The sequence below is a fragment of the Bos grunniens genome, chromosome 12 (genome assembly GCF_055505025.1).
Source record: "Bos grunniens cultivar Pamir isolate PY7600 chromosome 12, Bosgru_T2T1.0, whole genome shotgun sequence".
Lineage (NCBI taxonomy): Eukaryota > Metazoa > Chordata > Mammalia > Artiodactyla > Bovidae > Bos > Bos grunniens.
The window spans coordinates 43,034,207-43,060,131 of record NC_141176.1 but is presented as its reverse complement, the minus strand read 5'-3'; positions in this window follow the sequence as shown (position 1 = coordinate 43,060,131).

Below are 25,925 nucleotides of genomic sequence, written 5' to 3'. Positions count from 1 at the left end.
CAAATAATTAAATGCAGAGCTACCATATGACACAATAATTGCACTCCTAAGTAAATATTCAGAAGTCCTGAAACCTCAGACTTAAATAGATGTTTGTACATTAATGTTCATAGCATTATTGCTAACAATCTTTGAAAGGTGAAAATAATTCAATGTTCATCAACAAATGAATAGATAAACAAGATGCATATTTAGAATTGCACTGAGAATTATACTCTAAGCATATACCTACTCCATATTATTTCCCTCCTGAAGAAACTTGAGCAAACTCTAGCATGGCTTCTAGAAGCAGAAGGACATATCCTTTAATTAACCCAAGATCCTCACTGACCTTAACCTGCCACTAACATGGCTGCTTGAGAAAGCCCAACACTGTCAGGAAATTTTACTGCTTGTTCTGGTCAGCTCAGGCCAATAGTTCTCTGATCTCACTTTCCTGAGCATTTATTTTAAAGTGCTTACAGTTGTGAATATGTTATTTTTTACAATTCAAAAGTGTCTGTTTCAAGGAGCTTAGAATCACTCCTTGGAAATCTAATTATTAGGAAGGAAAAGGTCTCTTGTCTCCTAGTGTCTGTGGGAAGCTACAGTCCCAACTTCAGTAACTGCCAATTCAGCCAAACCACATTTACACTGAACAATCCTTTGTACTTTTTTCTTCTTTGACTCTGTTGAGTCCATAATTTCTCCCCTCCTTCATTCTACCTTTGTGCACTCCATCACCTCTATGAGAATCATAATGGAGCTCAGCTCTTTCCCCTACTATTATCAATATTTATCTAATCAAATCTGTTTTCAGTGCTTTAAATAATGCCCAGGTGTGCTTCCCTTTGACATTCCATACAATGAAATGCTATTTGTTCATAAAAAGTAATACAATTTTGATATATCCTACAACATGAATCAATCGTGAAAGCATTATTCTTTGTAAAATAAACCAGACAGACAAACATTCCATAATTGCACTCGAGTGTTGTACCCAGGATATGCAAATTCCTAGAGACAAGAAATAGAATATAGGTTACCAGTGGCTGAAGAGATGGGCAAGATGGGGCTGTTGTTTAATGGGTACAGAATTTCTGTTACAGATGATGAAAGGTTTCATGTATAACTAGTAGTGATGGTTGCACAACACTTTGAATGTATTTATTGTCACTATACTGCACTTTTGTGAATGGTCAAAATAATAAATATGTTATGAATATTTTGACACAATAAAAACAAACAGCAATAAGAAAACTCTATTTAAAAATATCTGTTTGGAGCCCCTCAAAAGAGCCATTTTGGAATGAAGTAGACCTTACCTTTGTATACAGTTCATGAGATTCACATGGCAAGTATACTGGGGTGGTTTTCCATTCCCTTATCCAGTGGATTATGTTTTGTCAGAACTCTCTTCTATGACCCATCCATCTTGGGTGACCCTATTTGGCATGGTTCATAGCTTCATTGAGTTATTCATTTGCCATGACAAGGCAGTGATTCATGAAGGGTGTCTTCACAAGCCTCTTGATGGGGGCAAAAGTGGAGAGTAAAAGAGTAAGCTTAAAACTAAAAAAAAATGAAAAACAAAAAACCTAAGATCATGGGATCCAGTCCCATTACCTCATGGCAAATAGAAGGGGAAAAGGTGGCAGTAGTGACAAATTTTTCTCTTCTTGGGCTCTAAAATCACTGCGGATGGTAACTGCAGCCATGAAATGAGAAAATGATTGCTTCTTGGAAGGAAAGCTATAACAAACATAGACAGTGTGTTGAAAAGCAGAGACATTACTCTATTGAGAAAGGTCTGTATAGTCAAGGCTGTAGTTCTCCAAGTGGTCATGTACAGGTGTGAGAGCTGGACAGTAAAGAAGGCAGAGCACCAAAGAACTGATGCCTTTGATCTGTGGTGCTGGAGAAGACTACCGAGAGTCCCTTGGACAGCAAGAAAATCACATCAGTCAATCTTAAGGGAAATCAACCCTGAATATGCATTGGAAGACTGATGCTGAAGCTGAAGCTCTAGTATTTTGGTCACTTGAGGGGAACAGACAACTCATTAGAAAAGTCCTTGATGCTGGGAAAGAATGAGGGTAGAAGAAGAGGATGTTAGAGGATGAGATGGTTGGATAGCATCAATGATGCAATGGACATGAACTTGGGCAAACTTAAGGAGATGATGAGGGACAGGGAGGCCAGGTGTGCTGTAGTCCATGGGGTCACAGAGAGTCAGATAGGACTGGCAACTGAACAAAACAGACATTAATTTCCACTTTTTCATTTACTACTATTTTCTGCGAAATGACTCATGGTATAAAGGCCAAGCAGAAGTCAGTGGCCTAGAGCTTTCGGCAGTCTTGGCAATGTGGGAGAGACTGAAAATTGAACTTTAAAAATTAGACAAGACTTAAGATAACAAGATCCTGGAAAAAGGGAGAAACCAATAAAAGTAAATATTAGGTTTTTTTTTTTCCTCTGAGGGTTTTTACATATTAAAAGCTCAGGAGTTTGTGGAGAAAAGACCAAGATGAAAAGAGCTACTAACTGGCCACCAAGAAGCAACTTTATCAATCTCATGGAGCTAAGGAAACAGCAACAACAATAAATTACAGTTGAAAAACAACAATAAATTACAATAAATCAAGAGGAAGGGCCTTAATTACATAAAAACAAATAAACAACAACAACAAAAAATCACCTCCTTTCCTTTGAGATTTTCTAAAATCTACATAAAAGAGAAGAACAGAGAGGAAGTGAAATGGTCCTTAGAATATCTGAAATGTGTTTCAATTTTTTTGAATGGTTGTTTGGATTTGCGATATAATTATCTTATCTAACAATTTGTGGAAAGGAAATTAAACCATGTCTGGAGAATTTAACATCACCTAGAGCCTAGATCATGTTTAATATAGTACTTCAGCATTCAATTAATCAAAATAACAGCATTGTAGAATAAAAGACTAAATGGTGGGAAAAAATAGAAATAAAAAATAGAGCAATAGAACTGTCAAAAAGTGAAGCTGACATGAATAATACTATCAATTTAATTATTGACATTTATGGAATATTCCATCTAACAGTAGCCAAATACACATTATTCTCAAACTCTTATCAAGAAAAAATACATTTGGAGTCACCATATGCTTGTTAAAAATCCAAAATAATATAAATCATATAGTTCCTTCTCATACCACAGTGTAATTAAACTAGAGAGCACATAAATACATCAAAAATATCCCCAAATATTTGAAAATTAAATGGTACACTGATGAATAACACATTGAGAAGTATAATATCCAGGAAAAATAAAAATATTTTAAACAAAATGAAATGAAATATAATATATCAAAATCTATGAAGTGAAGTGAAATAAGTGCTCAGAGTGAAATTTATCCCAATAAATGCTTACATTAGAAAAGAATAATCTAAAATCAATAACATAACTTTCAATCTTAGGAAACTAAAAAAAGAAAAAAAGAAAAAGCAAGAGCAGTTCACGTCTAAAAAAGAAATAACTTTATAAAGAAGCAACACGATAGAGAAACTTCACTTTCACTTTTTGTAAAATTTGTAATATTTATTGACCAAAATTCAAGTTCAGCAGGTGTTCTCTCCTAAATTCTCCATTTATTTATATAAAAATTCTCCATTTCTTATATATTTGTTCATCTTTTTATGAAAGTGTTAGGCACCCAGTCGTGTCTGACTTTTTGCAACTCCATGGACTGTATGTAGCCCACCAGGCTCCTCTGTCCAAGGAATTCTCCAAGCAAGAATAGTGGAGGAGGTAGCCTTTCCTTCTCCAGGGGATCTTCCTGACCCAGGGATTGAACCCAGGTCTCCCACATTGCAGGCTTTTTCTTTACCATTTGAGCCACCAGGGAAGTCCTTATCTTTTTATAGAGCTCTTTATGTATGTGCAGTTACTTTAAGTTTTGTCTAATTATTCCAATATGTAGATCATTGCTGAATCTAATGTGGTCCTAGCAACTCAGTTTACTCTTGATAGTGAATGTTTCTTTCTTGCTTTTTAAAATTTGTGCTGTATTGCTGCTGCTGCTGCTGCTAAGTCGCGTCAGTCATGTCCGACTCTGTGTGACCCCAGAGAGGGCAGCCCACCAGGCTCCCCCATCCCTGGGATTCTCCAGGCAAGAACACTGGAGTGGGTTGCCATTTCCTTCTCCAATGCATGAAAGTGAAAAGTGAAAGTGAAGTCTCTCAGTCGTGTCTGACTCTTAGCAACCACATGGACTGCAACTTATTAGGTTCCTCCGTCCATGGGATTTTCCAGGCAAGAGTACTGGAGTGGGTTGCCATTGCCTTCTCCATTGTGCTGTATTCAGTTCAGTTCAGTCGCTGAGTCGTGTCCAACTCTTTGTGACCCCATGAATCGCAGCACGCCAGGCCTCCCTGTCCATCACCAACTCCTGGAGTTCACTCAGACTCACATCCATCGAGTCAGTGATGCCATCCAGCCATCTCATCCTCTGTCATCCCCTTCTCCTCCTGCCCCCAATCCCTACCAGCATCAGAGTCTTTTCCAATGAGTCGCTCTTTGCATGAGGTGGCCAAAGTACTGGAGTTTCAGCTTCAGCATCATTTCCTCCAAAGAAATCCCAGGGCTGATCTCCTTCAGAATGGACTGGTTGGATCTCCTTGCAGTCCAAGGGACTCTCAAGAGTCTTCTCCAACACCACAGTTCAAAAGCATTAGGTTGGTGCAAAAGTAACTGAAATTTTTCATGGTTAATGTTTGACATTTGATACTGGAATGCATTCTTAAATAAATGTGGTCATGTTATACATCATTTTAATGCACAATTTTTGTTTTATGTCTTTTGCTAATATTTTATTACTTGCTGTTTATTTTATATGTATTTTAGACTATGGAAATTATGTTAGACAGAAAGCAAATTCAGCAATTTTCTCATCCAAGTTCAAAACAGATTATAAAGCAGCAGAGATAACTCACAACATCAAAAATACATTTGGTTCAGAAACTGCTAAGGAGTGTACAATGCAGCAGTAGTTCACGAAGTTTTGCAAAGGAGAGGAGAGCCTTAGAAATGAGGAGAATAGTGGCTGGCTGTGGAAAGTTGACAACAACCAACTGAAAGGATCACCACAGTTGATCCTCTTACAACTGCAAAAGAAGTTGCTGAAGAACTCAACATCAATCATTTTATGGTCATTTGGGGTTTGAAGCAAACTGGAAAGGTGAAAAAGTTCAATAAGTGGGTGCCTCATGCGCTGACTGGAAATAAAAATAATCATTTTGAGGGTTTAAAGCAAACTGGAAAGATGAAAAAGTTCAATAAGTGGGTGCCTCGTGCGCTGACTGGAAATAAAAATAATCATTTTGAAGTATCATCTTCTCTTATTCTATACAACAACTGTGAACCATTTCTCCATCTGACTGTGATGTGTGATGTAAAGTAGGTTTTATAAGATGACTGTCAATGTTCAGCTCAGTGGTTGGACTGAGAAGCTCTAAACCTCTGCCCAAAGCTAAACTTGCACAAAAAAATGGTCATGACCACTGTTTGCTGGTCTCCTGTCAGTCTTATCCAGTATAGCTTTCTGAGTCCCAGCAAAACCAATATATCAAAGTATTCTCAGCAAATCAACAGGATGCACTGAAAGTTGTAATACCTGCAGCTAGCATTGGTCAACAGTAAGGGTCCAATTCTGTCAAATCTCTCCACCATGACCCGCCCGTCTTGGGTTGCCCCACGGGCGTGGCTTAGTTTCACTGAGTTAGCAACGCTGTGGTCCTAGTGTGACTAGATTGACTAGTTTTGTGTAAGTATGGTTTCAGTGTGTTTGCCCTCTGATGCCCTCTTGCAACACCTACCATCTTACTTGGGTTTCCCTTACCTTGGGGTGGGGTATCTCTTCATGGCTGCTCCAGCAAAGCACAGCCATTGCTCCTTTACTTGGACAAGGGGTATCTCCTCACTGCCGCCCTTCCTGACCTTCAATGTGGGATAGCTCCTCTAGGCCCTCCTGCTGTCATGGAGGAGAGATTTGAGAGAATGTGGTCCACTGGAGAAGGGAATGGCAAACCACTTCAGTATTCTTGCCTTGAGAACCCCAAGAACAGTATGAAAATGCAAAATGATAGGATACTGAAAGAGAAACTCCCCAGGTCAGTAGGTGCCCAATATGCTACTGTAGATCAGTGGAGAAATAACTCCAGAAAGAATGAAGGGATGGAGCCAAAGCAAAATCAATACCCAGCTGTGGATGTGACTGGTGATAGAAGCAAGGTCTGATGCTGTAAAGAGCAATATTGCATAGGAACCTGGAATGTCAGGTCCATGAATCAAGGCAAATTGGAAGTGGTCAAACAAGAGATGGCAAGAGTGAATGTCGACATTCTGGGAATCAGCAAACTAAAATGGACTGGAATGGGTGAATTTAACTCAGATGACCATTATATCTACTACTGCAGGCAGGAATCTCTCAGAAGAAATGGAGTGGCCATAATGGTCAACAAAAGAGTCCAAAATGCAGTACTTGGATGCAATCTCAAAAACGACAGAATGATCTCTGTTCATTTCCAAGGCAAACCATTCAATATCACAGTAAACCAAGTCTATGCCCCAACCAGTAATGCTAAAGAAGCTGAAGTTGAATGGTTCTATAAAGACCTACAAGACCTTTTAGAACTAACACCCAAAAAAGATGTCCTTTTCATTATAGGGGACTGGAATGCAAAAGGAGGAAGTCAAGAAACACCTGGAGTAACAGGCAAATTTGGCCTTGGAATACAGAATGAAGCAGGGCAAAGACTAATAGAGTTTTCCCAAGAAAATGCACTGGTCATAACAAACACCCTCTTACAACAACACATAAGATGACTATACATGGGCATCACCAGACGGTCAACACTGAAATCAGATTGATTACATTCTTCACAGCCAAAGATGGAGAAGCTCTATACAGTCAGCAAAAACAAGACCAGGAGCTGACTGTGGCTCAGACCATGAACTCCTTATTGCCAAATTCAGACTGAAATTGAAGAAAGTAGGGAAAACCAATAGACCATTCAGGTATGACCTAAATCAAATCCCTTATGATTATACAGTAGAAGTGAGAAATAGATTGAAGGGCCTAGATCTGATAGATAGAGTGCCTGATGAACTATGGAATGAGGTTCATGACATTGTACAGGAGACAGGGTTCAAGACCATTCCCATAGAAAAGAAATGCAAAAAAGCAAAATGGCTGTCTGGGGAGGCCTTACAAATAGCTGTGAAAAGAAGAGAAGTGAAAAGCAAAGGAGAAAAGGAAAGATATAAACATCTGAATGCAGAGTTCCAAAGAATAGCAAGAAGAGATAAGAAAGCCTTCTTCAGCGATCAATGCAAAGAAATGGAGGAAAACAACAGAATGGGAAAGACTAGGGATCGCTTTAAGAAAATCAGAGATACCAAAGGAACATTTCATGCAAAGGTGAGCTTGATAAAGGACAGAAATAGTATGGACCTAACAGAAACAGAAGATATTAAAAAGAGATGGCAAGAATACCCAGAAGAACTGTACAAAAAAGACCTTCACGACCCAGATAATCATGATGGTGTGATCACTGACCTAGAGCCAGACATCCTGGAATGTGAAGTCAAGTGGCCCTTAGAAAGCATCACTACGAACAAATCTAGTGGAGGTGATGGAATTCCAGTTGAGCTATTCCAAATCCTGAAAGATGATGCTGTGAAAGTGCTGCACTAAATATGCCAGCAATTTTGGAAAACTCAGCAGTGGCCACAGGACTAGAAAGGTCAGTATTCATTCCAATCCCAAAGAAAGGCAATGCCAAAGAATGCTCAAACTACTGCACAATTGCACTCATCTCACACGCTAGTAAAGTAATGCTCAAAATTCTCCAAGACAGGCTTCAGCAATATGTGAACCATGAACTTCCAGATGTTCAAGCTGGATTTAGAAAAGGCAGAGGAACCAGAGATCAAATTGCTAGCATCAGCTGGATCATGGAAAAAGCAAGAGAGTTCCAGAAAAACATCTATTTCTGCTTTATTCACTATGCCAAAGCCTTTGACTGTGTGGATCACAATAAACTGTGGAAAATTCTGAAAGAGATGGGAATACCAGACCACCTGATCTGCCTCTTGAGAAATTTGTATGCAGGTCAAGAAGCAACAGTTAGAACTGGACATGGAACAACAGAATGGTTCCAAATAGGAAAAGGAGTTCGTCAAGGCTGTATATTGTTACCCTGTTTATTTAACTTATATGCAGAGTACATCATGAGAAACGCTGGACTGGAAGAAACACAAACTGGAATCAAGATTGCCGGGAGAAATATCAATAACCTCAGATATGTAGATGACACCTCCCTTATGGCAGAAAGTGAAGAGGGACTCAAAAGCCTCTTGATGAAAGTGAAAGAGGAGAGTGAAAAAGTTGGCTTAAAGCTCAACATTCAGAAAACGAAGATCATGGCATTCGGTTCCACCACTTCATGGCAAATAGATGGGGAAACAGTGGAAACAATGTCACACTTTATTTTTCTGGGCTCCAAAATCACTGCAGATGGTGACTGCAGCCATGAAATTAAAAGACGCTTACTCCTTGGAAGGAAAGTTATGACCAACTAAGATGGCATATTCAAAAGCAGAGACATTACTTTGCCAACAAAGGTTCGTCTAGTCAAGGCAATGGTTTTTCCTGTGGTCATGTATGGATGTGAGAGTTGGACTGTGAAGAAGGTTGAGCGCTGAAGAATTGATGCTTTTGAACTGTGGTGTTGGAGAAGACTCTTGAGAGTCCCTTGGACTGCAAGGAGATCCAACCGGTCCATTCTGAGGGAGAGCAGCCCTGGTATTCCTTTGGAAGGAATGATGCTGAAGCTGAAACTCCAGTACTTTGGCCACCTCATGCGAAGAGTTGACTCGTTGGAAAAGACTCTGATGCTGGGAGGGATTGGGGGCAGGGGGAAAAGGGGACGACAGAGGATGAGATGGCTGGATGGCATCACTGACTGGATGGACATGAGTCTCGGTGAACTCCGGGAGTTTGTGCTGGACAGGGAGGCCTAGCGTGCTGCGATTCATGGGGTCACAAATTGTCGGACACGACTGAGCGACTGATCTGATCTGAAGGGTCCAATTCTTCTCCATGACAATGCCAAACCAGATGTCACACTACCAACACTTCAAAAGTTGTATGATTTGCTTCATCTTCCATAGTCACCTGACCTCTCAACAACTGACTGCCACTTCTTCAACCAACTCCACAACTTTTTGTAGGGAAAATGCTTTCACAGCCAGTAGGATGCAGATAACACTTTCAAAGAGTTCATTGAAACCTGAAGCACAGATTTTTATGCTATAGGAATAAAAAACTTATTTCTCATTGACAAAAATGTGTTGATTATAATGTTTCCTACTTTGATTAACAAAGATGAGGTTAAGTCTAGTTATAGCATGCATGCTGTCTCTTCAGTAGTGCCCAACTCTATGCAACACTATGGGCTATAGCCAGCCATATGCTATATAGGCAGGATCCTATGCTCATGAAGATTCCCCAGGCAAAAATACTAGAGTAGTTGGTCATACCTTTCTCCAGGAAATCTTCCCATCCCAGGAAGTGAACCCCTATCTCTTACGTATCCTTCTTTGGCAGGCAGGTTTTTTACCACTAGTGCCACCTGATTTAAAATTCAGGGTCTGAAATTTAAAATTCAGGGTCTGAAAAAAATTATTTTGCATCAATCTAATATGTTTGCTTGAATGACTGACATCAGTTTGATTGAAAGTTAGAATTCTGGCATTGCAGAGACTGAGGTAAATTTTATTTACCCCTAGAAGTGTGCCTGCTTATTCTTCTGTTTGCTGTAAGTGTGGGAGTTTGATTCTTTCTCATTGGTTGTTAAGCTGGGTTTGTTGTCATTTTTATCTTCAGTGTACAACAGGTTTCAAATTCTTGTGTATTACGTTGTTCTTCAGGTAGGGACCTGGGCACCAGATAATTTTTCTCAATTTTTTTTTTTATTCATTCACTGATTTTGAACATTGTTACTTGCCACAGAGGTGTTTCTTCTCCATTTTCATGTATATCCTGAGTATGTTCAGCTGTTGCTACATTTACTCAGTGTTTTAGAGATAGAATTTTCTTGTCTTCCTCTAGTGGTAGAAGATCTCTTATGAAAGTACAGTAGATTCTTGGGCCCAGGACTTCATCCTATTTCTTTCTATAGAGTAAAAGCCATATTATCTTCCCCCAGACACAGTAGATTTTGGCTATGGGTGGGCAAGTTTGCCCTTTCTTTTCTATTAACTTAAAGTTATTATTTCATAGAAGCTGATGGCTCAATCAGTGTTCTGATATTTTTCACTGCATTTCAAGTCACCAAAGAGGATAGATATTTCTCAGCTAGCTTCCTGACTCCAAACATTCCAGTGAACTGGCTATCTATAGAGAAGAATCTGAGAATGAGTTCAAATTCCCCTCATTTCTGTGACTCTCAGGATTTCTATACATGCATCCAGCAAACACTTGGCTTTTAGCTATTTGTTATAAAATTTAGATGAATTCTTATAACTTGTTTGCATGGAATCCAAATCTCTTCTTATCCATCACTTTATGCTGATGCTCATGTCTCATTCCTCATTGAAATAAACATATATTTTCTTAGATATCATACATTTGTGCAGTGATCTCAATTATCTGATGGGTTCAAGAAAAGTTATGATTTTGTAACTGATCCAGCTTTTTCCTTATTGTTAGAATGTGATTCATGCTCTTTTAAGATTCACACACTATAAGCAAACTCTGAAGTCATATTTGTTTAAAAATAAACACATGCAAACCTTTTTAGATAAATAGGTTGTATTATGTATAGAAAGGCATTGACAAATGGAGAAAAAGGGAGTTCAACCCTATTAGTATATAAACTGATCATAACATTGAGATGCCTTCTCATCAGATTAGTGCCCCTGTGTTAGCATTTTGTAGGGGAAGGGCAAATTAAAAATAGTTATTCGTAGATGTAAGGGTGGAAATGTTTCTTATGCTTCAGCAAATATTGCCTCTTGTGATGCTTTGCAAGATAAAGACTATGTTTACTGAGGCTGTATCTCAAGGAAAAATGGTTAGAAGAATTTGTGTGCTAATGTGTTGGTTATTATTAGCTACTTTGGGCAACATATTGTGGTAAACTGTCAACTCAAAAGAGAATGATTCTAAGTGCAGAGAAGGAATAGAGAAAATGTAAAGATCCAAGGAATTGTGGCTTGAAAAATCTGATTGTTTCTAGACCTCTAAGATGAAATCATAGTAATAACCACTACAACAGCAACATTAGAAGGAAAAAAAAAAAGCATTGGAAAACAAAACTCTGTAAAATATCTTAGCTGGATAAAGTAAAGTAGTCTTGTGACAAACTTTAAGAATGAGACTTTCTAGATGTTTTCAAAAAGGCCAGTAAGCTGAGGAAAATGGCATGATGGAGAAGGAGCACATAGGACTAACCTCTAAACTCAGATAAAATCTTTGTGTGTGGTTACCTGGTGAAGAGGACTGACAGTAAACAAGAATAATAGAAGCTTACCATATTTTTGAAACAGTTATATGGCCAAATGAAGGAAAAATCCTAACCCTCTGTTCCAAAACTGGAGAATTAATAAAACCTGAACATCCATGAATAGTCTTTAAAGGAAAGCATACTCCCCAACATCCATTTCAAGGAAAGCCAGGGAGAAAAACACAGAGTGAAAGATAGCTTTTTAATGTGAAGCCAAAGGAGACAATGAAAAGGAGCAGGAGAATTTCCCTCAGAGAGAACGTTGAAGAAATTTTCACCAGCTGCTTTAACAATTATATTTTCCTTAAATAAGAGTGTGTGGTTATCTTATCTTTTATTAGGTTGACTTCCCATGATTTTATTGGTTATTGAAAATTAAGATAAGTATTCCATCTTATTTCCAATGATTATCAGATCTTTCAGGAGTCAACCTTAAATACCCTCCCTACTGTGAAGACCCTGACCCCATGTATTTATGGACCCCACCTGTGTATGTCCTTTTTATTTCCTTACACTGACATTATTTTATGATACTTTTTACAATATGAGATATAATAAGTACATGTATTGGTTTACTGTTGGAGTCTCCCCTTACACATTCAACTTCTTGAAAGCAGAAACTCCAGGTCCCTTTTCCATCACTGCATACCAAATGACTAGGTGGATGTGCAACATAACAAAGGCAAGCAAAGTAAAATACATTGTAGATGAAACTGCCTGTTTTCCACTTTTTCTGTCAGATGACTTTCTTGGTATTAAATAAAGTGAATTGTATATATTTTATTGCTTTCTGGCCTAATTCATGAGAGGATTTCTAATTGTTATGATTAATAAATATTTGAATTAATATGGAATTATAGATTCAATAATTTGCTCACTAGCATTTTCTCCTAATTATATGCAGACTGCAAAAATAAATACACAGAGTGTAAGGTATACAAGGGAAATAATACCTTGATATATCTGTTACACAATATTTCACTTTTTATTTCTAAACTAGACTTTGTAATTACTTATACATTCAGTTCAGTTCAGTTCATTTCAGTCGCTCAGTCATGTCCAATTCTTTGCGACTCCATAAATTGCAGCATGCCAGGCCTCCCTGTCCATCACCAATTCCTGGAGTTCACTCAAACTCATGTCCATCGAGTCAGTGATGCCATCCAGCCATCTCATCCTCTGTCGTCCCCTTCTCCTCTTGCCCCCAATCTCTCCCAGCATCAGAGTCTTTTCCAATGAGTCAACTCTTCGAATGAGGTGGCCAAAATATTGGCGTTTCAGCTTTAGCATCAGTCCTTCCAATGAACACCCAGGACTGATCTCCTTTAAAATGGACTGGTTGGATCTCCTTGCAGTCCAAGGGACTCTCAAGAGTCTTCTCCAAAACCACAGTTCAAAAGCATCAATTCTTCGGTTCTCAGCTTTTTTCACAGTCCAACTCTCACATCCATACATGACCACTGGAAAAACCATAGCCTTGACTAGACAGACCTTTGTTAGCAAAGTAATACCTCTACTTTTTAATATGTTTTCTAGGTTGGTCATAACTTTCCTTCCAAAGAGTAAGTGTCTTTTAATTTCATTAGCTGTGGTTAAATTACCTATGTAATAAATCTACCTGCCTAGTGTATCATTTCAAAAAGTGTTACCTTTTCTTTGATAAAAATAATGCATGTATATTGTCTTAAAAAATCAGAAAATAATACAGATGATTACTATACAGGCATAATTACTAGTATTATTTTGTTGAATTTTTCAACCAGGGTTTTAATTTTTGCTTTCATTTATTTCTCTGTGTTGCTCTAACTTTATGCAGACCTAAGCTTTTCACATAGCATTTTCCTTCTGCCTAAAGAACTTATTTTAATATTTCTTGAAAGGTAAGTCTACTGGCAACAAATTCCCTCATTTTTTGTTTAAGAAAGTCTTATTTCTCTTCCTTTTTGAAGGAAAATTTCTGATGATACATGATACAGATTGGTGTTTTGTTTTCTTTTCTTTTTTCTCTTGACACTTTAAATTTCCACCCTACTCTTCTCTTGCATGGTTTCTGAAGAGAAACTGGATTTAATTCATGTCTTTCTTCCTCTACAGGGGAAGTGTTTTTTTGTTTGTGGCATCACTGACTCAATGGACGTGAGTCTCAGTGAACTCCGGGAGTTGGTGATGGACAGGGAAGCCTGGCGTGCTGCTATTCATGGGGTCGCAAAGAGTCGGACACGACTGAGCGACTGATCTGATCTGATCTGATCTGATGTTTGTTTTTTGTTTTTGCTCTGCTTCTTCCAGAATGTTTGCTTTATTTTTGATTTTATGTAGTTTGAAATACATATATCTAGTTGAAGTTTTGTTTGTTCCTTTTACCCATTTATTTTGTTTGGTGATCTTGAGCTTCCTGGATCTGCAGTTTGGTGTCTGACACTAATTTGGGGAAATTCTCATTTACTATTATTTCAAATATTTATTTTGTGTTTCTTTATCCTTCTTCTGGTATTCCCATTACATGTATAGTTTGCTTTTCATAATTGTCTTTAGGACTTCCCTGGTGGCTTAGATTGTGAAGCATCTGCCTACAATGTGGGAGACCCAGATTTGACCCCTGGGTTGGGAAGACCCCCTGGAGAAGGAAATGGCAACCCACTCCAGTGCTGTTGCCTGGAGAATCCCATGGAAGGAGGAGCCTGGTGGGCTACAGTCCATGGGGTAGCAGAGTTGGACATGACTCAGTGACATCACTTTCACTTTCATAGTTGTCTTTGGATATTCTATTTGGATTCATTAGTCATTGTTCTCCTTGATTTTCAGTTTTTGAAGTTTCTATAGATACATTTTTAGATTCAGAAATGCCTTTCTTAGCTGTGTTCAGTCTACTAACAGGCCCATCAAAGGCATTCTTCGCTTCTGTCATAATAATTTTTATCTCTAGCATTTCTTTTTGGTTATTTGGGATTTCCATCTCTGTTTATATTGCCCATCTGTTGTTTCTTGTTAACTGCTTTTTCTATTTAGAGTCCTTAATATTAATCTTTAAAGATAATATTATAACTAAATTTCTGGTCTGATGATTTTCAAACATCCCTGCCATTTCTGGTTTTAATGCTTGCTCTATTTCTTTATATGGTCTTTCTTGCCTTTTGGTATGGATTGTAATTTTTTCTTGATGAGTGAATGTAATGTAGTGTGGATAAGGAACTGCTGCAAATAGGCCTTTAGTAATGCAATGGAGAAGTGTGAGGGGGAATATTGATAGTCTTGTGATTAGAGTTTAGATTTTAGTAAGCCTATGTAAATTTCACAAGTATTTCTCAGTGTTTTTCTCCCTTCTTAGGTAGGACAGAATGGCTAGAGTGAGCTCGAGTTGGATATTTCCCTTCCTCAGATCAGTTAGGCTTTAATATCATCTCAGTATGTCAGGATCTTTTCAACTAGTGCCTGCTGAGGCAGGCCTTCAAAAGCCTCTGTGAGGTAAGCAGTTAACTCCTTGTGTTTTCCTGTTTCTTTTTCTAATATTCTAGACAATAGTTTTCCCTGTGTCTTTACTTCTCTTATGGCTCCAATAATTAATCTTTTCTGTTTAACCCTTTACTATTCCTTAGGATGAAATGACAATATCTAAGCTCTTTATATGTGAAAGTGAAAAGTGAAAAAGTCACTCAGTCCTGTCTGACTGTTTGTGACCCCATGGACTATATAGTCCATGGAATTCTCCAGGCCAGAATACTGGAGTGGATTGTCATTCCCTTCACTAGGTGATCTTCCCAACCCAGGGATCAAACTCAGGTCTCTTGCATTGCAGACAGATTCTTTACCATCTGAGCCACCAGGGAAGCCTTTGAGTTACTTTAAAGGACAAGGCAAAGTAACTGAAGGCCACAGTTTGAATCAATTACAGAACTAAAAACAAATTCCAGACCTTTTTCATATGTAGAACCAGAAAATTGCCCTGCTAACTTTTCAAAGATGTTTTTGTTTTTTTTTATTACACTTATTTCTCCAGTAAAATGAATTATATGTTTACATGATTATAAACCTTGTCTTAAATTATATTGTATTTGCATATTATTATATTTGTTGTGTTATGTTTATTCACCAAAATTCATCCTTAACTGGTCTGAATTGCTTTCTGAGAAATCTGAGGTTATGATTCTGTAGGATGTTTACAAAGTAGAATATCGTCTTTTGGCAGTGGTTCAAGTTATATCGAGCTCTGAGATAATTGTCAGAGCCCCAGAAGTCTATCTTAGAATTCTATACAAATTAAAATAAAGAAAACAGAATACTATTAGCCTGACTGTGGTAGTGAGCCCAGATGGCTCAGCTGTAAAGAATCTGCCTACAAATGCAGGAGACACAGAAGACAAAGATTTGATCCCTGGGTCGGTCTGGAAGATCCCCTGGAGAAGGAAATGGCAAGCCACTCCAGTATTCTTGCCTGAAAAATTGCAAGGACAGTGGACCCTGGTGGGCTACAGTCCAAAGAGCCATAAAGGGTTGGACACGGAAGAGCAACTGAGCCCATAGTAGGCTAAATAGGAATGTTAAATTTAGAGAGCTGTAGAGGTCAAACGGAGAAGGCAGTGGCAACCCATTCCAGTACTCTTGCCTGGAAAATCCCACTGACAGAGGAGCCTGGTAGGCTGCAGTCATGGGGTTGCTGAGTCAGACATGACTGAGCGACTTCACTTTCACTTTTCACTTTCATGCATTGGAGAAGGAAATGGCAACCCACTCCAGTGTTCTTGCCTGGAGAATCCCAGGGACGGGGGAGCCTGGTGGATTGCTGTCTATGGGGTCGCAGAGAGCCAGACATGACTGAAGCAACTTAGCAGCAGCAGCAGCAGAGATCAAATAATATCTTAGTCATGACATGATTATATATTTCATATAGAACAAAATAGACTAAAACATGTTCAAGCCCTGGGTTCCTGCCTGAAGGTAGTCATGAAAGTTTCTCATTTACCACTTCCATGGATGAATTCCATCACAGAGGATCCTTAAGACCCAAAGTCTTCAGTCAGTAAGTGATATACTGGTAAGTTTCAAGTTGACTGAAACTACCTGACATTAAGCTTAAAATGAATGCCAAGCCTAAATTTAACATCAAAGAATTTTGTGTGATAAAAGATTATGTCAAGAAATAAAAGATAGGGAATAGCTTTTCTTTAAAGGAAAAGCAAAAGTAACTAAAAGCCACATGTTGAATCACAGAACTAAAAGTGAATTCCAGGCCTTATTCATTCTCTACTCTACACAGACTAAATCTTTAGAAAAACAAAATATAATTTGAATTTTTGAAGTACAGATTTTCTTTTCTACTTGCTAATACTCAACTGTGAAAATACATGACTTTATATTTTTTTCCTGTTAATATATTTTGAGTTATTTTGATATTCTCTTTTCCACCTCCTGTCTTGAATTTGATGTTCTAGACTCTCCTGAGTAATAAAAAAAAAAAAAATCACTTTTACCAATATGCTGAACATTTTTTTCAATGTTTTTGGAGCTTCTTAAGCATCATCTTTAAAAGTATTTATAGGCATTAAAAAATAATATCTAAATGAGAGTCTAAGATTCTTGATGATATTCTTTCAAAATTCTGCTGCTGCTGCTAAGTTGCTTCAGTCGTGTCTGACTCTGTGCGATATATAGACAACAGCTTACCAGGCTTCCTCATCCCTGGGATTCTCCAAGCAAGAACACTGGAGTGGGTTGCCATTTCCTTCTCCAATACATGAAAATGAGAAGTGAAAGTGAAGATGCTCAGTCGTGTCTGACTCTTCACAACCTCATGGACTGCAGCCTACCAGGCACCTTCCGTCCATGGGATTTTCCAGGAAAGAGTACTGGAGTGGGTTGCCATTGCCTTCTCCATCTTTCAATATAGTCAAGTTGAAATGCTGCAGATTAATTCACTAAAATGACAGGAGCTATGATTTACTGGAATTTGTAGATTAGTAAGCAAGCAAATATATGCATAATAAAAAATTAAGCAGAGTACAACATAAATGGATTTTTTCATTTATTTTGACAACTATAGCTTAAATTATTTATGACCTGCTTCACAGTATGCTAATGAATAACCTTTAGTATCCTATAAAACAGAATTTTGAGGATTAGACAACTAAAATCCTGTGCTAATAAATTTTATCTGAGTGTGCATTGAGATGCTAAGTTTCTGTGAGAAATTAATTTAACAAAAAAAGAGAGAGAAAAGAAAACTGCTATACCTGTTGGCTTCCTTAAATAGAATTTATTTTAAAATGTGAATTATCCGTTTGTCATATCTGATTTCTTTAGCATTTCTGTGTCCCGGAAAAGTCTAATAAGTTCCCTGAACTGCTATTTGAGTTTCTCTGCTGTATTTTTCTGACAAGTTTGCATGATAGAGCTATACAATATTATCTTAAAAGTCATAACAGGCCTTACAAATAAAAATTAAAGAATTGATATTGTTCTTTCAAAATTCATTTTGTGAAAGGGGATATTTATAAATGAGCTGTTATTTAAAATTATGAGATTCCTGTATTATTTTAGACCATTAGGGTCATGTTAGTGGTATCACCCTGTTTATTGGTATTGCAAGAAAATCTGAGAAGTTGATATTATTTTCTCATTTTCAGTTTTAATCACATACATTCATCAAAAGATACAGAATATAAGGGTTTGATGCCTGGCTAAAGTGAAAATTTGATAAAATAATGAATTGACCAAGTTTTGAATTAGAGGTGAAATATATACAAGTTATTATTTATTTCATTTTTTCTTCTTTATGTAAAATAGAATAATGACTTTGGCTTTCATCCAAATGTTGCTCAGTGATAATAATAGGATTTATTAATATTTAAGACATAATTTTTAAAATGCAAGCACAAATTTATTTTATCTAGCATTAAAATATTCCTTTCCCCAAATCATTTTTAATCCTTCTTTAATATACAAATATGCACAATCACACTCACTCCAAGACACAAAAAAATAGGGGAAAAAAGCAAAATATTTCATGAACAGAAAATACATAAATTTTTTTCTAGTACTATTCTCTGAAATCTTAATTAAATGTGAATTCAACCATATTGTTTGTTTCTTTCTATGGCTCATACATAAATTACAGTTAAAATGTCTATTATGTTGATGACTAAAGTAGATTGAGTAAGTATATTAGTTTCTTTTTTAAGACTGCTAGGAAAAAGTACTCAGATTGGGTTGGTTAAATAACAGAAATTTATTTCTCACAATTTTGAAGACTGCAAGTCCAAGGTCAAGGTTTTGGCACATTTAGTTTTGTTCTGAGGTCTCTCTCTTTGCTTTGTGGCCAGCCACCTTCTCACTGTGTCCTCACATGGTCTTTCCTCTGAGTATATACTTTTCTGAAATCTCTCCATGTGTCCAAACTGCCTCTTCTGGTAAATACATCAGTCATATTGGGTAAAAGACTACCCTAAAGACCTCATTTGAACTTAATCACCTCTTTAAAGATCTTATCTTCAAGTATGGTTACATTTTGAGGTACTGGGATTAAGCCTTCACCATGTGAACATTGCGGGACACAGTTTGACCCATAACAGTAAATGTGGGTAATCCTTAATTAATCCTGCCTAAGAATTTGTAAAATGAAGAGTGTTGGAGAAATTATTTCTCCCATTTAGGAGTTTAGCTTTAGTGAATTCTCAGGCTCACAGAGGATGACTATGTTCTTGTTTCCTTTGGCACTAACAACATGGACGCATTTCCCTCTCTTTCCTTTCTTTTTTTTTTTTCCTTTCTTTTGGCTTCTTGAAAAAATTCAGTAAACCAGGACTATGTTAGATGATAGGAATAAAAACGTGAGTCCATTAAATACATTCACAGACGCTATGGAGATTACACTCTAACAGCTGTGATATGTTTGCATAATTGCACCAATACAAAACATTAGAAGAGTGCCAAGTGCTAACAAACAGGAGTAGGATACTAGTAAAGTGGGATTTCTGACCTAGTCTAGGTTCTAGGGCAATCAGTCTTGGAGAAGTGACATTGAATTGTGATCTGAAAAATAAATATGAAGAAATGCCATTTCCAAAGTCTTAAATAGACTAGTTGGAGAACTGAATAAAAAACAGTTGGAATTAAGGGTGGTAGAAACTGGGTTGATAAATTGATGTTTGAATAAGTAGTTTGAGACTTGATTAGGAAACATGCCTTTCAGTATTCTCTACTTTGGGGAATAAGATATGTTATCAATACTATCCCTGCAATCAAAAAGAATTTATAGTGTTGTATGTCCCTGTCTATGATTTTAACCAGACACACAATTGATCACTTTATCAAAATAATTGAAAGAAAAAGTACCTGAGCATAAAATGTTATACATGAAGCACAGTAGAACTTTGGAGCTAGCATTTAAATTGAGCACATTAAGAAAACATATGTAATTACATTTAGTCTTGCTTTCAGATGATTCTTATGGAATCATATATCCATATTCTCTAATTTCTCATGTATAATATTATGGTATATTTCTGGGATACCTATTTACAATGTAGAGTAGACTTTGTCAAGTATCATTTTGAGGCTTTAGGAATTGCTACGTGTTTACTCTCAACAACTTAAAGACTTCATCATAGACCTACTTTAAGGGCTTTGTATGCTGCTTATCAGCATTTATTCAGGAATCTCTTTCTACCTCTTGGGGAGGTTTCCTTCATTACTAAAACTGGGTAAAGATAAACAAACTTTGGTTTGCAAGTTGATGTCAAGGTAAATAAAAGATACAATATAATTAGGTGTGCATTATTAAAAAGATTATTTTAGTATGGAAACATAGAAGGAAGGAGGTAAAGTAGCTGTTCTGCTATTAATTTCTTTGTAGTCATGAAGGGAGGCACTCCTAGGGAAAAGAAAATGAAAAATACAAATAATATAATCATAAGCATGATAATTAGATCTCAAGGTAAATAGTATTTTCTAGGATACAGTCTTTATCTATAAAAGGCTATTAATAGTTCATTGCTAGCTTATGATTGTTTCTTGTAAGAACAACTGCAATCTATGGATTTATGATGCCTCTCTCCACAGCAAATGTTGTGGATATAATCAACTCTCTGGTTTAAAAAAAAAATGTAGATGTTTCATAATGTTCTCTGCTGTGTGTGGTGATTTAAGACTTCATTAAAAACTTCATTACTGTTCTTTACCAGGGAACAAGAGTCCAATGTAAAAAGGGCCATCTGAGATGCACAAGACCTCTCTTCTTTGACCATGTTTACTTATTGTTTGAAGCTGTAATTATTAGCAAAATTTAACTTGGGTAAGATTGTGGATTCCTGTGATTTTGATTTGGCAAACTAATTTTGTAGCTTGACACACACAAAGAAACACACATATAAATTTTCATACCTCATATCGATTGTAAATTTGCTTCAGATTTAAGAAAAATTTTGATTGAGGTTTGATATACACATGGCAAATGATATTTTAAAATTTACTGTTTTATGAACTTTGACAAATGTGTACAAATGTTGAGCAAAAATAGAAAGTTTAATTACCATAGAAAGACCTATTTTCTTTTTTTTTTTTTTCCCAAACATGATCCCTTCTTCAACCAATAGCAATGAGTCTTCCTACTTTCATTACTACATTTCAGTTTTGCTTCATCTTATTAAGCAATGATGGATTTTGTTCTGGCAGGTAAATTATCAGAGAATTTTCTTGATCTTTTGGAGGACTAGGTTTTAGTTTTGTGAAGGAGGCTTGTTGAGATTTATTCTTTATCCTTTTTTCTTCAACAAAACCTTTCATCCAGAACTTACTCCTTTTTTAAATTTTTTTTCCTAAGAGCTTGCTATTAAAGTGTGTTCTCTGTGTGTATGTTTGTCACTCATTCGTGTCCATCTCTTTGTGACCCCATTGACTGTAGACCACCAGGCTCCTCTGTCCATAGAATTTACCTGGCAAGAATACTGGAGTGGGTTGCCATTTCCTTATCCAGGGGATCTTGACAACCTAGATTCTTCACCATCTGAGCCACCAGGGAACACTAAAACATGTTATCCTTGCATTTTACAAGAATGCCATAGATAGATACTCCTTGGAATTTTATTATTTTCCTGCACAGTAAAAGAGAGTACAATGTGTATTTTAGGAACACTTTTATACAATTTTGGAAATCCACTCTTTGTGGCTCTCTTGTTTCCAGAATTTCCCCTTCAATTTCCAATACCTCTGATAGCCCTAAACATTGATAATTTTTTTTGTATCTAAGTAAGAGAGTCATTTTCTGCTTTCTCTTTTACTCCCCTATTTGGCCCTATTTTCTTTTTCACTCCCCTACTTGAGAAACATTCTTAAGAAGATACAGCCAAGTATGACATATAACTAGTTTGCTTATCTTTTTTCAAAGATGGTATCCCTGGAGGTTCAATATATGTTGAAATGTTCTAAATAATTATTTCTTATATTTTAGATAGACTTGTTAACTGTTATCAGCTAAAGGTATATTAATTCACTCTGCTGTGATCAGAACCAGAACTCCAAGTTACATGTCTTAAAGTTCAAATAAAATGTTCAATCAAAATATAAAACATTACACACATTGTTAAAATGTATCTGACACACAGACCTTTTAGATTTGTAAGTTTCAGAGTGAATTTATTGGGCTACTCATTTTCTTAACATGAATTTCTAAAAAGAGAGTTAACTATGTAACCTATAGACAAAGACTTTACAAACTGGTTGCAATGTAAGTTATGCATACGAAATTGTGAGGAAGTACTTGAATAATGTCAATAATAGTGATAATAATAATAAACAATTTGTGACATGAAACATGAAAGCTATTCTACAAATTGTAGAAGTGACACTCTTACCTAATCAAGATGTCAAGGTATAAAACATTATTTGAGGATCATATTTTAAAAACTATAATTCTAGTCTCTTTAGTAATATGACTTTCTATTCAGCTCAATATTCTTATATTTTTCAATTCTTGACTATCATTTTTACTTGACTTTTATTTTTGTAGAGTTAGTTATATTATTGCAAAAGCTAAAATCATCTGTAAATAATAAATTATTTTATTTTTCCAAATAAAAATACATATAACTTCACTTTCCTTTATTTCTGAAGCAAAATTCCATTAACTATAATATGGCTTAATTAGTGAAAGTTAAGAAAGACAATTTTCAGGAAAAAGTGGTTGTAGATATTGAAAGATAGTACTGAAGAAATAGTTAAGAAATACATTGAAATCCCTATGCTGCTGCTGCTAAGTTGCTTCAGTCATGTCCAACTCTGTGCAACCCCATAGACGGAAGCCCACTAGGCTCTGAAAGGTAGCATCAAATTAATAGCTTTTAAAAATTGTGGAGGAAAACACTGTTGAAGGAGTTACATTCACAATTCTTTTTTTTCTAAGTAATAGGAAACATGGAAATACATCAACACTCTAGGGAGTGGTTTTGTTTTTCTGGCAAAGATCTAAGAACAGGGACTAAAGTACCTCCCCCACCCCCACCCCCGTAGTATCCACCCCATAAACTTGAAAGGAACTCATACACATGAAAGAAAAAAAAAAAAGCAACAGACAAAATACATGAAGATAGTTAAAGACATTGTGTGTCAAGCAATAAAGTAAAGTACAAATTCTTTCCTTACAAATAGGAAACTCACAAGGATTGCACTAAATTTACCCTACTTTAGTGTGTGGTGAGAGTTTATAGGATGTTACATTAGGAAGGGAAAGACAATCAAAGCCTGCCAGTCCCCAGGAGTTGCAGAGATGGAGCTGGGCATCTGGGGAGAGCAAAGGTAGTAGAATTCACAGAACACAGTGCTAGGAAAGTGCCATGCAGACAAAGACATCTACATCTCTGTAGATGGTCATGGACTCTTAAACTGAATATCAGTGTTCTTGTGTGAGAAATCTACCCAAAGTCAGGGAAAATACAATTTCAAAAAACTAGAGGAAACACTCCTCATATTCCATACTTGGGCAGAAATATTTAGTATTTTTAACAACCAGATTGGAAAATTTCATAATTTATGGGCTACCAGGTATAGCAAGCAGTCAGAAAGGCTTTGCGTTAGTAACAGTGAGATATTTACCCTGAAATAAATACTTCTATGGGCTTCCCAGGTGGCTCTATTAGTAAAGAACCCACCTGCCAATGTAGGAGACAAAAGAGGTGGGTTCGATCCCTGGGTCGAGGAGATTCCCTGGAGTAGGAAATGACAACCCACTCTGATATTCTTGCCTGGAGAATCCCATGGAAACAAGAGCCTGGCAAGCTGCATTCAATGGGGTCTCAAAGAGTCAGACACGATTGAAGTGACTTAGCATGCATACGCACAAATACTTCTATGGTTTTACCTAAAAAAAAATAATCTTAACTGCAAGACTGAAAAGGATTAAACTGTTTCCAAGTGACTTAACTGCATCTCAGAGGAAAAAAAAGCATATGCACATCTATAGAAATATTAAAATAGGCTGTACTAAACCAAGGAAAATTGACAATGTATGGCATACTACCCCCAAATTACAAAGCACGCAGTGAAGCAGGAAAAAAAAAAGAAATGAAATGAAGCAGGAAAAAACGTCAAAGGATAAAGACTGAAACACAAATGAAACAGATGATACAATAAGTGAACAAGGGCATTCAAAGAGTTATTATAACTACATTTTTATGGATAAGAATCCTGAGGAAAACTTGAACAGGTTAAGTAAAGTAATGAATAAAATAAAGAATACATGAATATGCATTCTATAAAAGCAAAATACAAAGTCAGAGTGGAAAATATACTGTATGAAATTAATTGCAGATTGCATAATACAGAATTAAAGCTCAGTAACTTTGAAAATATAGTTTCACTAAGATTAATTTTGCAAAAATTAAGGTTTCAATTAATGATACAAGACTAATGAAAGTAAAAGGCCCAGAAATTAGTGGAATCTTTCTGAATAAACAATAATCAGCCCACAAACACATGATCTCAGTTTTATTTTAATATGGATATTTTGAATGTTGATAGATATTTAGATTTAGTTCTCATCAGGATTAAATATTGAAGGTATTTTTACTGTTCATTGCTTTCCTACAGGTACATAGTTTTGTCAATTCAGTCGCTCAGTCATGTCCAAATGTTTGTGACCCCATGAATCACAGCAGGCCAGGCCTCCCTATCCATCACCAACTGCCAGAGTTTACCCAAACTCATGTCCATCGAGTCGGTGATACCATCCAGCCATCTCATCCTCTGTTGTCCCCTTCTCTTCCTTCCCCCAATCCCTCCCAGTATCAGGGTCTTTTCCAGTGAGTCAACCCTTCACATGAGGTGGCCAAAATATTGGAGTTTCAGCCTCAGCATCAGTCCTTCCAATGAACACCCAGGACTGATATCCTTTAAGATGGACTGGTTGGATCTCCATGCAGTCCAAGGGACTCTCAAAAGTCTTCTCCAGCACCACAGTTCAAAAGCGTCAGTAAGTACCAATAAAAGTATATTTCTAATTTTCCTACACTGACAATTTTTTTTTTTTGCTTTCAATATGTTATGAGAGACACCTGTACTAAATTAAATTCTCACTTATAATTTAAAAATATGACACAAAGTATCAGAATGTATTCTAAATCCATTAGAGTTCCTGGCAATTTCATATTAATTGCTCATATATCTAGAGATCAATAATGTGAATACTGCTTAAAATAATAAACTATTATAAGATAAAAATGAAACATAATTTGTTCTAATTTCATGTTAAGGCAATGTTTAGACTATCACACTTTGGAAATGTTTTAAATAAATTTTTCATAAACTAGGTTTTAAAATAATTTTAAATAGTTAGATGTCATAGATTAGAATCATTATCAGTAACTGTATATTGTACCATTATATTACATGAGTTTCATTTTCCTGATTTGATATTAGAATCATGGAATGCTGGATTTCTTAGAGAATTCAAAGTCAAGTGGGCCATCACTACAAACAAAGCTAGTGGAGGTGATGGAATTCCAGTTGAGTTATTTCAAATCCTAAATGATGCTATGAAAGTGCTGCACTCAATATGCCAGCAAATTTGGAAAACTCAGCAGTGGTCACAGGACTGGAAAAGGTCAGTTTTCATTAAAATCCCAAAGAAAGACAATGCCAAAGAATGTTCTGCTGCTGCTAAGTCGCTTCAGTCGTGTCCGACTCTGTGCGACCCCAGAGATGGCAGCCCACCAGGCTCCTCAGTACATGGAATTTTCCAGGCAAGAGTACTGGAGTGGGGTGCCATTGCCTTCTCCCAAAGAATGTTCAAACTACTGCAATTTGCACTCATCTCACATGCTAGCCAAGTAATAGTCAAAATTCTCCAAGCTAGGCTTCAAGAGTACATGAACCGAGAACTTTCAGATGTTCAAGCTGGATTTAAAAAAGCC